General features: G+C 38.5%; 1 long non-coding RNA gene across 1 annotated transcript; it reads right to left on the reverse strand.

Moving 5' to 3' along the window:
* Positions 1-3,469: 3,469 nt before the first annotated feature.
* On the reverse strand, positions 3,470-12,746 carry LOC111923305 (uncharacterized). The gene is made up of 3 exons (XR_015285878.1): positions 12,675-12,746; positions 6,388-6,457; positions 3,470-4,682 (listed from the first exon to the last, which is right to left on the reverse strand). It is a non-coding gene; the product is annotated as an uncharacterized LOC111923305 (long non-coding RNA).
* Positions 12,747-13,276: the final 530 nt, after the last annotated feature.

The following is a 13,276-nucleotide window of genomic DNA, read 5'->3' on the forward strand; positions in this document are numbered from 1 at the left end:
CAACTGCACAAAGCTATTCAGTATTTCTTGTTTAGGCAAGATGTGAAAAAGCAATACCAAACACAAGAGCCAAAAAATGAACCACAAAGAAAACATTATGAACTACTGTCCATTTAAAATAGCTGTGTTTCCAGGTTCTCCTGTGAATTTTTAATTAACTTTTATTTCTTTCACTTGAGCTAGTTGTGAGATTTTCTTTTCCCTTAATGACTTTTTTATCTGCCTTTTGTATATTTGCACACAAATTTGATTAAGAAGAAAAATGCTTTTATGCCTTTAACATATTTAATAAGTGACATTGTTTAGCCTGAAGAAAAGGAGGTCCTGAGGGATCTTGTTTCTCTCTACAACTACCTGAAAGAGATTGTAGCCAAGTGGGGGTCAGCCTTGCTCCCAAGCAGTAAAATAAGAGGAAATGGCCTCAAGTTGCATCAGACTGGGGTTTAGACTGTACATTAGAAAAAATTTCTTCACCAAATAGCTTGTCAAGCATTGGATCAGGCTGACCAAGTTTACCATCTGTGGAAGTATTTAAAAGATGTGTAGTAGATGTGATGTGGCACTTGGGGACATGGTTTAGTGGTGGACTTGGCAATGCTGAGTTAATGGTTGGACTCGATGATCTTAGACGTTGGTTCCAACCTAAACAATTCTATGACTCAATGACTGTCAGAAAGGCAAAGCGTATAAAATCAGTTTGATGTGGCAATCCTGTTGTATATAACCACCTGATCAGTGGATGCCAAACTCAGCTGGAAATGTTGGATTTTGCAACCAGACAAATCTTTGGCTGTCCTAACTCCAAAAGTAAGCATTAAGTTTATAATGCATATGGGTAGGCTGAGGACACTTATGCTCGTCACCTCTTGTTGGAACTGCTGTTAATGTTAATTTATAACTCTCCGTGGTGCACCTATTACGTATTTTCCTGTTGTCAGTCCCTGTCTGGCTACACAGGCAGCCTACAGCGGTCTGAGCTCTGCAACATCTGGTGTCTGAAAAGAGAGGGAGCCTGATGAGCTGAGCAGAGGATAGCTCTGAAACCTCATTGTACACAGGGCTGGGCAAAACTTGTATTTGCACGCAGTGCTCTTCTGTTGCCTTGTAAATTCAAAGCATTTGTGAGTGATAGTATTAAAAAATTACCTTAAAAAGAAATGGTTAGGTTTGGTAAAATAAGTTGAAAATCCAAGATGTGATACAAAAATATAGCAAAATGAAGAAACAGAATTATTACCAAGATATGATTTTAGAATTATTGGAGGTGATAGTCAGGATTTTTTTTCAGTTATTTCAATGGAGCAAGGCACTGTCCTACATTGCTAATAAGCTGTTCATATAGTACCAGGAAACAATATCTGGGATGTGAATACAAGTTAAGTAAAGAGATATAATGTAAAAGAAAATTTTCTAAGTTCTCCCATCTCATTAGTATTAATTCTAAGCAAGTTCCTTTAATACATGTTAACTTTCTTAAAAAACTAACCCTCCCTTACATTCTACCTGATTGTTTATTTCCTATTGAGTGTACCTCTGACAGGTACAGCATCCAGGTTACACCTTGTGTGCTGTTTTGTTTTGTTAAAAAAGCTGTACTGCAAACAACCAAAGTTTATGTCCAGCAGTTAAAATGCCCTGGCTTTGAAAGTCATTCGTCTAATGCAAGACTGTCAGAGGAAAATATGTGGGCTATTTCAAGACTCTCAGGCTTTATAACTACAGTAACAAACACTTTGCTTCACAAAAAAAGGCACATTCACATGTCCCCATATTTCATTTACAGTGGCTAAGTATTTCCCAATTTACATATTAATGCAGCTTAGCCCAAAAAGTTTACAAGAACACCTGGGAAAAATTCCACTAGATGGATGGTCACTGCAACATTGGAAACACAATTCAGCTGAGTATATTCCTTATTGTTCTAATTTTTAAAATGACAGTGTTAATGTTAAATACAGGACAGAGTTGTGAATGCAGTCCAGAATCCAGGATCACCTTCAAGAGCATAGTTATGCTTTGCCTTTCTTTGAATTTTGGGCTAAATGTATATTGCCAAGTGGTCCTGTTTGCCCACTGGGCTATTGTCACACCCAATTATCTGAAAACAATGACGTTAGGGAAATTTTAAAATGAATGAATTTTTCACTTTGAGGTTTTCATGTTATTCTGAACTTGAACTCAAGCCACTCTTTCAGGAAATGTCTGTTTTTTTCACTCTTGATGTTTGGGAATAAATAAAGACATTGAAAATCTTTCATTTTATGAAAAACTTATATACTTGCTCAGCTAATTTTTAAAACACAATGTTAGTCTCAGTGAGAGTAGCAAAGGCAGGATATACAGATACTTTTCTATTTACAGCTTGTTTAATAATTTCTTCTGCATTTCCAAACTCTAACGTCACTTAAGAGTTGCAGGAAGAAGAGTCTCTTTTGAAAGGCAAACAAAGCAAGCCACAGTGCATGATGTTGACAGGAACTTCTTGCCCAAGTAGCCAATGCAAGCCTTTTCACACAGGCTTGGTACACCTGGCAGAAACAACCAGTTCACTGCAATATGCCAAATTGAAAACTAATCATCCAAGCCTGTCCTTTTCCTGTTTTTTTAAAGATGTCACGAACATCTACATAATGTATTTCTGGCAAAAATGAATAGCCAGGTCACTCAGTCTCACTCAAAACACAGCACTGTCTCCTGGGGCATATTCTTCAGCAATACCTAATTCAGAAGGATGGGTTTGCTGGTTTTTTTTTCTCAGTCCTTCCCTTTTCCACACTGCAAAAAACAGGGGTGTCCCATGGTTTGAATCAGACTTATTTAGCTTTAATTAGCTGCTGAACTTCCACCCATGGAATCCAACCAGATGAATGACTTTTCTTAGCTCTGGTAAGTTCCCCTTTTCTATGTCAGAGTTGAAACATCCCCTTCAGGAAGATGCCCAGCAGCATTATTTCCACACACCCACCTCCAGTTATCCCCAGCACGTTTTGCTCCCCTGTAGCGCTGCCCTCATGTCACATTATTGTGATTCATCACATACCTAGGCAAGTAACTACACTGAGTGACTCAGCAGCAATAGGGAGATTATTCCCTTTTTTGCATGTCTGCTAGATGGGTGTCTGTGGAATAACAGAAGATACATTATTTGTGTCACTAGGGCGATGGGAGCTGGAACTCCAATTTATAGCAAAGTGTTTCTGCATCCATTTTTTATTCTTTAACATGAAAAAGCTGCTCTATGTTGAGATTGTCAGTGTGTGTGTCTGTGTCAGTGTGAGGTGTAAATACTTTGCCCAGACCACAGGGTTATTTCAAGGGGTTTCCATTTCCATCATGGAAACCACATACCCTAGAAATGCTAAAGTCAGGCCATTGACATCATCTTTATGATCTTCTGTTCATGAGACTAGAAAGAGTCTGACAGGGACAGTGAGAAAAATGGGCTTCTAATCTGTTAGTCTGCTACAAATTTTCCATGTGGCTTTGGGCTTTTCTGTCTTCTTTCATAATTTTTTTCATTAGCTTTTCAGGACAGCACTTCCCCTTTCTCAGCTTCAGCCTTTAAGTTCTGTTATAGAACAAAGACCTGTAATAAATATATTTACTGGCCTCTCCATTAAGATGCCTTTTGTGAAATTTATTTGATGGAATTGTTTCACAATTGCCTCAGAATGAAACCCCAGGGCTTTTAGATATGGAAACCAGCTGACATACAAGTGTGTTCATATGAATTTATTTTAAAGGTAAAGGCACTTTGACTGCCTTCACACATTTCCCTATACTATTCTTACTAATTAATGCTTTTGGTGCAGATAACAGCTGCAATTAAAAGTTGTTTTAGTATCTAAAACAAAAAGACTAATCTAGGATTGAAATAAGAACTCCTGAAAGAAATAAAAAAAACAAACTCAGATATAAAGTCATATTTGTTTGGCTTTGTGAAGGAGGGAAAAGTAGGGGCTTTGTTCCAGAAGAAAAAAATATATGAAACTAGAATAAGAATGTCTCTCTAATTTAGGTGTAGTGAAGGCACTGGTTCATAATTCATCACTCTACTAATGCATTCTGGCAGAGGATTATTTCACATGCATGGCAGGATGTGTCAGACCCTTTGATTTAGGGTCTTCTCCAACAGACTCCATTTTCAAAGAAGTGCAAGAGGCTTCTGGTTCTTCCCCCATAAGCACTACTAAATTCACATTGAGAAACCTGACTTAAATTATACTTACAGTTCCTGACACATAAAAGCAATCTGATTCAGAAAAAAACGTGTAAATTCATGCTTGTATCCTCTTGAATGGAGGTGGCTTGTATCCTCCTATGGTGGAGCTGGGGATGACAAAATGTCACCACCTTCCAAGTAGTGACTTAGGACTCAGCTTTATTAGAGACTTCTGTATCAGGTGATGGCCTGGGACAGATGAAAACTTGCATGGAAAGCTCTCTCCGTGTCATGAAAAAAAATAACATAAAATAGCAAAGGCAACTAAATGTCAAGTTCCATTAGCCTGCACCTTCCAATTGATGTAGCTGCCTACGTACTTGAACAGTATCTTAAATATGTTAATTTAACCTTGAGTTCTCTTACCTGAGATCACCAACAGCTTCATAGTCCATTTTTAAAAAGCTTTTTATTATTCTCATGTTTCTAACAATGTGATGTTTTTGAAACTTAATCAGGCCTATAACAATAATAAAGATAAACATATATGTGGGAAAGGTGATATAATTGTAGGCCACTCCAGGGACTCACGACAGCAGTTTTTCATTTTGTTTTGGATTGTTTGAAAGACTGCAGTGTCTGTAGTGAAAGAAAGTGGTTCATGTAGAGCCTCCAGCAATATTCTAAGTGACTGACTACACCCAAGGAATATCAGGCGCAGATCAAACAAATCGTATCCGCAAGATATAAATTAAATTTTTTGAACCCCAAAGGTACATTTGAGAAAATTTGGCAAACCTGCTCCTTAATATTCTTGGTAAGAAATCACAGTGTGATTCTTTATATATTTTAGCATTCTACATCCTATTATCATATTGGAAGGTTAGTTAAGTAACAGTTTTTTATAAAAGAAAATTCCCTGTAAGTCTATCTAACAAAATAAACCAAAAAACATTTGTGTTGACAATGAATGTCATTTACTTTTACTGTGTCTTCTGAATTGCATTATTCATATCAACTCTGAAGGATTTTCCTTGTTTTCACTGTATTTATGGCTTGAGATGTGCATACAGCTGTTGTACTCCCCATAGATCCATCACCTGACCAATAATCAAACTCCATGTGCCAAAGATGTCTCAATACACAAAGAATAGTCATTCTAGGCTTTCTGATAGTTCAGTTTTCATAATTAATCCACATTAAGAAAGTTGGAAAAAAGAAAACAGACTTAGCAAACTGTGCCTGTTTGCAGTTTATCTAATTTTTGTTAAACTGTTAGTGATTAGATTAGTTAAAAAATGGTGTCCATGAGAAGACCCTCAGTCAGCCCTTGACTAAAGGCAGCTAAATTAGCATATTTCCTTAAGTTCCTGCACAGTAGGTGGTGAACTCTTTTCTCTCCATCAGTTTCATTGAAGATGGAAGATGAAAAAGTTCCTAATCCAAAACCCAAAGCTGTTTCTTAGATAAAAGCATGAAAATAGTTTCCCCTCTTTGCCCTGATGCAGAAAATAAACTTGTTTGCTTCCATTTTGAAGTACTTTTAGACTGCTCTTAAAGCCTACTATTTTAAATCCAGGCTCTAGTTTTGTACTTGAAAGTTCATGATTTAGTCTGTGAATCTGTGTAAGGCAGCATTATTTAATAAACATCTCTAATCTGGAAATCTGTCTGTATGAAACATGACTTAAGTAAAGAGAAGCTATTCCTTACATTTTGATTGCATTTTCAGACCTGAGTCAAATTAGTCCATAAAGGTTCTGGAAACTCTTATTTATAGGATATATGTCTCTTGTGTTCTGTTCAGGAGCTTTTGATATGATGGCCAAAATTGTCAGGATCACATAGTTTTAATCCTTTTAATTTTCAAATTCCAGTCTGTTTACATCTATCTTTAAGCTATCCCAGATTTTTCATTTCCTGTTTTCACTTTTCTTTGACAAGCATCTGGAAATTTTTGCAAGCCAAGTGCACATTCTGTATCTATAACATTAGAAGCTGAGATTATCCATCTTGCTCTAGTTTTTAATTCCCACTCCCACTTTTCTCTTTTCACATTTTGTAACCAATTACAATAATCATAATTACCATAGCCTATCCTGCATAGCATCAATTTACATTTTGTCTAAAAGCAACCATCCAAAAGATGCAAATGTCCTGAAAGCAGATCTAAGCTCATTCTTCCATTGCAAAATATTTAAAATTAATCAGGAAACATGACTTACAATTTGTACTGTAGGGCTGAATCAAACTCAGAAAAGTTTTGTGTTGAGGCTGACCATCTGTTCTAAGTCACTGGAAAAAAAAGAAAAAGCCAGATGACTTAAGAACAACATTTTCAGCCTGAATTGACTTCCTTGGGCTCTTGCATCTCCAAGACTCTAAGTTAAGGCACCCAGACTCAGAGTGTATATTTTGCACCATTTCTCTCTTCCTTTTTTTTTTGTCCCAAAAGTGAATATGTTGCTACTCAGTAGTCAAAACTATTAACCCCAGTTATATTCAGTTTGGTAAACATAGACTGGAAGGTAATCACAGGAATGATTTAATGACTTTTTGGGAGTTATTTTTAGCTATGAACTACACACTGGGGAAGAAGAGGGGTATTTGATGAAGAAAAAGAATTGCTGCAACCAGTTGAGATTCCTCACTTTCAGTGACTGCAATTAGGACATGATGGATATAAAAGGGAAAAAATTGTTGTGCTGAGTCTAAAGAAATTTAAAGAAAAGTAACAGTAAGAATTAAGAGACACAAATTGTGAAAAGTGAGAGGACAGGTAAAATACAGGAAATACAGGTTATATTAATTTCAACTCCCTCACAACTGTTTAAAACTGGAGGTCAGTGTCCAAGGAACTGTTTATTATCCTGAAACAAATAAGGAGGCTCTGATTAGATTAGCTATGCCAGCTCATGAATATTGACATAGAGGTCTGCTGAGGAGACTTCCTCAGATATGATTCCTGTATGGATATGAGTGCATATCTATCTTATTTTTTCTTTCAATTTCTGTTATCTAAAATTGCACTTTCTTATGCTCACACTTGCTAGATCCAATACCTTAATGTTAAACTAATAACTTTTTTGGAATAATGTTTCAGTAGATTTTTCATAACAATGATTGGTGTCCTGATTCCTCTGGTGGCTACAAGTAGATGTCATGGAAAGAGTGTTATCTGGGTTAATTTCTTCAAGGATTGTCTTTTTGGGTTTCTTAAAGACTTAGTCTGAGTTTATGCTGAACAAAGTCCAGGCTGTGGACTTTATTAGACTACTCTTAATGGACAAGGTACTGAGTTACCTTTACTTGCCAAATAATTGCCTCACTAATTTTATTAGATACTGAGGGTATAGGACTTGATCATGAACAATAAAAAAGAGCTTACGAATAAATTCTTAGAAATGGAGACGAAAAGTATGTTGGCTAATACAAATAATCTTTCAATACTAGTTTTACATGGCTCAAAATAATTCTTGTCCTCACTGTGTTTACATTCTGATTCTGCTAACAGGTAAGTTGTGCAATTATCCTACTTTATTGTGTGTTAGTGGGTGTGTGAAATGTGTACTTTATACCCACAAACAGTTGCAGCCCATTTGGCAACAAAATGGGCAAAAGAAAGATATGCCTCGTGGCTGGTGTCCAATTGGCACAGCTTGAAAATGGGAACATTATTTATGAGCATCTACTTGTAAAAATTCCGGTTTCAGGATGAGAATTATTGCCATGGTCTGGCTGGAGTTCTGCAAGTGCTAATTTGGGTACATATGGACAGATTATTTGTTTTAAGTTCATTTGAGCAGTGGACTGATGTCAGTAAAAGAGGCTGTTCACAGCTCAGCAGCCTTGGGGCACATTTACATGAGCTGCAAATACCAGTGACAAAATGCCATCTCTGTAGAGCTTTGCTTTGCTGAGGGGACTCACCTCAGCAGTGGAGCTCTGCCAGAGAGGCTTCAACAGATGTTTAGATGGTTCAAACAGCTGGGAGTTTTACTGTCTTCTCTCTCCTTACAACTTGGGAGGAAAATACTAGTGTGGAGACTGTAAAGAGATGGCTAACGAGAGAGAGACTGTCAGGGTGTGTCTCAGGGCCAGCACAGCCTCTACTCTTTGACCACACCAAGTTTCAGGTCCTGCAGTGCCAGAGCCATAGGAATGTGTGGCCCTGTGTCCCAGAGCCAGCTGATGTCCCAGACAAGCTGCATCCCCAGGGAGGAGCCTGGTGCCAGAGGCTGTGCCTGATCCTCACATGCTCTGCCCTACCCAGGCTGAGGCATCAGACCCTGTCTGCTGTGCCCTGCTGACCTGGGAACCCCTGAAATCCCTGGCCCCCAGCCCAGGGAGCTGCCATCTCCCCAGCATCCCACCAGATCAGCTGGAAATCTTGACTTTGTCTTTGAAGCTTCAAGAGTAGTGATCTTAGTACTCAGATGGAATTAAAATGCACTTTTTTATTCAAGAAGGTAAAAGACAACTCAGTGAAAGGTACCAATATACACTTCTTAATAACTTCCTTACTATAAATACAGTGGAAGTAGAAGTTTGAAGAAATAAGATCCATGCAGCTCATTTATTCCAGTTTTGATACCTTATCCTTTATTCAGGATGAGTATACTGATTGGGAAATCAATATATATTAACAGATCTGTCTTCCAGCCCGATGAATAGGGTCTAAGACAATACATACAGTGCTGATGGGCTAATGTACCAGATTATCTGAGTCAGCCACAGAAAATCTGAGCTATCTTTAGACTCTTACACATATTAGGAGAATTTGGTTTAGTCCCAAGGTGAATGTATGAATATAAGGTCCCAATGGACCTTATATTCTCATTCACTTATATGCAAGTACATCTTATCCCTTGCTGCTGATTAGAAACTCCTCTCAAAGAGCTTAAAAACTGAGGAGTGTTTTCAGTTTGCAGTCAGCAATTTTGTGTATTTCCATCACATGTACTATTGATTTTCAATCTTGGACACTTATTATTAACATTTAACATCCACACTCATTAGTTTTTGTACATCCACGTTATTAGACCCAGTGACCTCCCACTGAGGGCTAGAGACAATATAGTGGAAATGTGCCTATTGAACAAGAGAGAAACATTTTCTCAACTTGAAGACTGCTTTTCATAGTAAATTACTAATCAGATATTTTATCTTGATGAGTAAATAAAAAGCTGATCATGAAAATTGTCAAAAAAGTAAATTGTCAGGAATTGTCAAAAATGCTGTGTAACCCAGGAAATATGATTTTTGCTATAACCAGAAAAAGAGTTGAAATTATGTGGTATTGCAGGGTGTCAGAACATGTCTGTCTTTGTCTTCGTTTCAGCTGAGTTTTGTATTCACCTGGTGGCAAAGTTACTATTGCTTCATATTTGTATGAGCTGGAGCTTTGTGAACCCAAGAATGGCAAAGGTCTGGCAAACCTGGAGAGGCACTGACTTGCAAGAAGTCCTTGATACCAGCTGGGGCTGGGGGAGAAGACTTTCTGACTTCAAGGGAGTAAGTGATGAAGGGGAAAACTACAAGAAAATATTTAAATATGAGTCTAAGTGGACCCCAATAGGAATAAGGAAGAAATTCTTACCCGCTGTGAACATCACACTGACAAAGGGAGAGGACGTGAGTTTCAGAGTAAAAATTAGGAAACATTTATTGTGGAAAGGTGGTCAAACACTGGGTCAAAGTTCCTGGAGAGGTGGGCAATGCCTCAAGCCTGCCTTTGTTCACGAGGAAATGCCCTTAATAATATGCTTTAGCTTTTGGTCAGCTCTGAAATAGTCAGGCAGCTGGACTGGATGACCATTGCACACCCAATCCAATGCAAATATTCTCTCTATTCAACTCAGTTTGATTCCTACTTCAGTTCATCATAAATAACAAACAAAGGCTGCCAACTCAGCCAGCTATCACCCAGATTCCTGCCTGAAGAACACTACAACTGTCAGCCTTATGACAAGAGGGGCATTGGATCACAATGTAAGAGAAAAAGGACTTTAGGATATAGGAATATGTGTTCTGTGTAATGATTTTAAGTGTATTGTTAATATGAATTTCTGTTTCAACTAGATAATTTGGAGGTTTAGACTGTTAAAAATTAGTTTAAATTATATCAGTTATTAGTTAAGTTATTCTCAGAACATTATTATTCTTCTTATATTCTTGCTATTCTTATTCATTATTATTCTTCATGCTTCAATTCTATGTATGCAGTGTATCTCTCTTGCCAGTAATATTTTATCTAACACAAGCCATACATTGAAATCCAATCTTAAAACCAAGCTGAGATATGGCTGTAGAACATAGCTGTATTTGTTTATATAATGTTGAATTTCAGCTCCCATAAATAGATTTTGAAATGGTGATGCTTTTAACTAGCATATTGCTGCTAGGCTGGCCGATTACTCATTCACTTTTCTTGTCCCTGACATATGTAGAGAACACCTGCAGCTACATATAAAGTGCACTTGATAAATACAATATCATGAGGAATGAGGAAGTGATATGGTAGCACTTGTCCTTTTATTTATTCTCAGGACAGCACATAGGGTGGGGTGACTGAGTTGGTCAGGCCATTTACCCATCTGTCTTTATTTTGCAGGTCTTACGTTGTAACACAGGAATTATATTTCTCTGCCATATTTACTTTAGCTAGATGTTCTTTTGTCCTTTTTTAAGTCCAACTCTTGGAAGCTCTAGGCACTGATTTTATTCTTCAAGATGAAGATCTTTTTTTAGAATCCATTATTGTCATGGAGACAGTCATACAACATTGCAAGTGATATTACTCAGACCAGAGGAGGTATAGCATCTTGCAAGATCAAGCCTTCAGAAATCATGCCAGGTCTTTAAGATCTCTTCCAACCCAAGACATTCTATAATTCTATTTTAAAAAAAATTGGTTTTTCAAAGAACTTAAGATGCTAAAGTCTCCAGCCACCCTACAATGAAAATTCCAATATTTACAAGTTAAATACTCTGAATTTAACCTGCTTTTCTCTACTAAATTTCTAAAGGTATTCACAGTTTTTCTTCTATATGTGGTTAAAAATCATGGGTTTTTTTTGTAAACATGACCAGCTCGACATTTGTTCCATCTTGTTCAAGAGCTCCAAACTGGATGCTTCTCTGTCTACTAAGCAGATCAATACATTAATTGTCCTCAAATTTCACCTTATGTCATGATTGTATTAAGCTCTATACAAAACCACTTTCAAATAATTATTCAAATAATTTTCATATAGATGATGTTTACTATCCACCTCTTAATCCAAAAGTTCCAGGTTAAAGGGAGAAAAACAGATTCCCTCTACTCTCAGCAACTCCTGCCCTACCAGCAGCCAGTTCTAAGGAAAAGCTTTTGACTTTTTTGTGGTGAAGTCATAGAATCATAGAATACACTGAGTTGGAAGGGATCCTATCAGAATCATGGAGCCCAACACCTGACCCTCTGCAGGACACTGCAATCACACCAAATGTTTCTTGAACTCTGTCAGGCTTGGTGCTGTGACCACTGCCCTGGAGAGCCTGTTCCAGTGCCCAAACATCCTTTGGGTGTAAAACACTTTCCTAGTATCCAACATAATATCCCCTGATTCAGCTTTAGGCCATGTCCTGGGGTGACTTTATGATACTGGTATCCCCAATCATCTGGTTTATGTTATATATTAAGTTCTGCACCTTTAAGACTGGCTTTGAGAGCAAGAGAGGGGGAAGAAGAAGTGTGCAGTGTGTTAAGGAAAACATCACTCCCACACACGTCGCTCCTGGACTGTGGTGTCTGCAGCACGGACAGACAGCGGGACAGAGCTTCTCTCTGACTTTTAGTTAGTTTTAGCTAGCTGAGGCAGAGGAGTTCCCTGGACCTTTGTTTTTTTTCCAATTTTCTTGGATCTGTGCTAGCCTGCTCTGGACTGAACACGCAGCCAAACCCCGGGAGCTCACGCCTGTGGCCCACCGGGGCCTGGGCCTCGGCATTTTCCAGCGCCGGAGGGACTGATAAGAACCTGAGCAAGCCAAGCTACACCACATGAAAAAAGACTTTTCTTCCTAGACTTACCATCCCATCGAACAGCAAGAAGTTTTATTATTTAATATTACTCAATTTCTGTTAAATAAACAGCTTTTTCCACTTTTCTCCACGGAATTTTTTTTCCTTTTTCCCGGACCCGTTGGTGGGGAGGGGCATTTCCTTGTAGAAATCCCCATTTAGAGTTTTCCTTCCTGATTTGCCCTAAACTAGGACAGGCCACTTCCTCTAGTCCTGTCACTGGGCACCAGAGTGAAGAAATCAGTGTCTGCCCCTCCTCTTCCCCTCATGAGGAAGGTGAAGACCACAATTAGGTCTGACCTCAGTCTCCTCCAGGCTGAGAAAACCAAGTGACCTGAGCCAATCCTCATAAGGTCTCCTCCCCAGACCCTTCACCATCCTCATGGCCTCCTTTGGACACTCTCTAATCTCTTTTTTATATTATGGCTCAAAACTGCCCCCAGCACTCACACAAGTGAAGCTGCCCCAGTGCAGAGGAGAGCAGGACAATCCCCTCCCTTGCCCAGCTGCCGATGCTGTGCCTGATGCCCCCAGGACAGGGCTGGCCCTCCTGCCTCCAGGGCACTGCTGGCTCATGTTCAGCTTGACACTGACCAGGATCCCCAGGTCCTTTTCTGCAGCTGCTCTCCAGCCTCTTTTCTCTTGTCTGAACACACATGCCCACCCCAGCTGCAGAATCTGGTTCTTGCCCTTGTTCAGTCTCATATGGTTGGTGATTGCCCATCTCTCTAAATCATCAGGGTGTCACTGCAGGCCCTCCCTGCTCTGACAGCATTTTGTAATTCAGTGTTGCCAGCAAACTTACTCAGTATTCCTTAGAGGTTGGGTTTATGTACCCAAAATCTAATATTTCTGCTTCAGGGAAAAAACACATCTGCTTTTTCATGGAGACTCTTAGACCAGGAGCACACAACTGAGAAAATTCTAGTCTCTTCTAATTCTTCCAAGAATTAATTAAAATATGTATACAAACAGCTATGAAAAAATAATTTTTTAGTGCTTAAAGTCCTGTGCAAGTGACTTCATTATTATAGGTTCTAGGGTTTATGTTT

Source organism: Cyanistes caeruleus, chromosome 4 (assembly GCF_971803275.1).
Source record: "Cyanistes caeruleus chromosome 4, bCyaCae1.hap1.1, whole genome shotgun sequence".
Classification (NCBI taxonomy): domain Eukaryota; kingdom Metazoa; phylum Chordata; class Aves; order Passeriformes; family Paridae; genus Cyanistes; species Cyanistes caeruleus.